Source organism: Mandrillus leucophaeus, unplaced genomic scaffold, assembly GCF_000951045.1.
Source record: "Mandrillus leucophaeus isolate KB7577 unplaced genomic scaffold, Mleu.le_1.0 Scaffold302, whole genome shotgun sequence".
Taxonomy (NCBI): Eukaryota; Metazoa; Chordata; class Mammalia; order Primates; family Cercopithecidae; genus Mandrillus; species Mandrillus leucophaeus.
The window spans coordinates 27,777-29,585 of NW_012103166.1; the positions used below are offsets into that span (position 1 = coordinate 27,777).

Here is a 1,809-nt window from a genome sequence, read left to right on the forward strand (position 1 = left end):
AATCTTTCTCAAATGTATATAATACATAGATCAAAATATCACATTGTACCCTATAACTATTTGGTTATTAAAAGTACTTTTTGTTAATTAAAATTTTTTTGAAGTTCATCCTGGGAAGAAAGAAAGCTGCAACTCTGAGGCAATGTATATCACAACTATGAGAATAGGAGGGGTGGAGGAAGACAGTGAAATCCAGCCATATCCATCCTCTGTGGCCACCTCATGCACTTAACCAACCATCTCTATTACCTAATCTCCTAATGCCAGTTCCCCCAAGCTCCACCTTCTTCCATGAGAGACAGACAGCAAAGCCAAAGATTTTCAAATCCAACAAATTAGAGTTTGAATTTGGGCTCTGCCAGTTATTAGATGTGACATTAGACAAACTATTTAATCTCAATGAGCCTTGGTTTACTTATTTGTAAAAGGAGAATAATAATACCAACTTGAAAAATTAAATGATTTGAGATCTGTTGTCCAACGTGGTGACTAAATTTAAGACCAATGTATTGTATACTTGAGAAGTGCTAATAGAGTAGATTTTAAATGTTCTCACCACTAATAAAAGAGAAGTACGTGAGGTAACATGTAGGTTAATTAGCTTGATTTAGCCTTTTCACAATGTACATACTTCAAAATATCATGTTTTATAGCATAAATGTACACAATTTTTATTTGTCCATGAAAAAATAAGAAAATAATTAAATGAGATAATGGAATATCTGACACATAGTTGGTGATCAATAATGCTAGCTTTGTTCCACACCATTCCTTCTAATAAATTATTTTTGTACCCTTTCCTATATTCAATCCATTTCATTTCATTTTCCTATTAGCCTTATTCAAATATGTTAGAGCATGTGTGTGTGTGTTTGTGTGTGCGTGCGTGCACGCACATGTGCATGTGTACATCTGTGTGTCTGACTGTCCTATTGTATCTTTCCTGGAGGACAGATAGATAAGAAGGTGTATTAGGAAACTACAAGCCAAAGTGTCCTGATCTGCTGTGTGCACAGCAGGGAACAGATCACTCTTGATCATATCCAGGGTTTTCAGTCTCTAATCCCAAAGCCCAAAATTCTCTGGGCTTCTTGAAGACATCCACAGTTTTCAGCACCAGTCTCTGTGTGTGTGTGTGTGTGTGTGTGTGTGTGTGTGTGTGTGTGTGTACCACATGGTATTATTCTCACAGTATCACCAGCTGCTGAGTGACTATAGGCCACCATCCCTAGGCTATACCCAGGGAACTGGAAACAGCCAAGTGACCCCAAAGCAGATGTGCTAAACTGCTGGCTATCATCCAAGAGCTGGGGGAGTGATCAGACCCACCTATACAGGGAGCAAGAGCACAATGAAGAGACCAAAACAAGTTACCATTCATGCTAAAGGACTAGTTTGGGAGTGGTTGGTTAAAACAGAATGGAATGCCTTATTCTAACCACCTTCTTAGTTTTGCAAGGTATTCCATCTTTTTACAAGATAGGAAGTTACAGTTCATCTCTCCTGTTCAGATGAAACATGTTTTCAAAATGGTAATTATTTGGTGTTTCTTCCTGGTTTCTTTCCTGTGGTTCAGTAGACTCTGAAACCAGCAAAGATTTTATGGTTGATTAGGATTTGCATTTTAAGTAGTTAGAGCTACTCAGATTTTTTAAAGCATTGATTTAAAAGATGCAGGTAAAAGTTTTCTATCTTACAGCAAACTGTTGCTTGCCTCCAAAATACCAGTGTTGCACTTTAATCTTCTCTTTTGAATACGCTCATGCAAACTAAATTGTTTTTTGTTCTGTTCCATAAAGTAATACACCT

The 1,809-nt window shown here is 37.1% G+C and overlaps 1 pseudogene; it reads left to right on the forward strand.

The window, feature by feature from the left end:
* The first annotated feature begins 1,174 nt into the window (after positions 1–1,174).
* Positions 1,175–1,438, forward strand: LOC105544635 (annotated as a pseudogene).
* Positions 1,439–1,809: the final 371 nt, after the last annotated feature.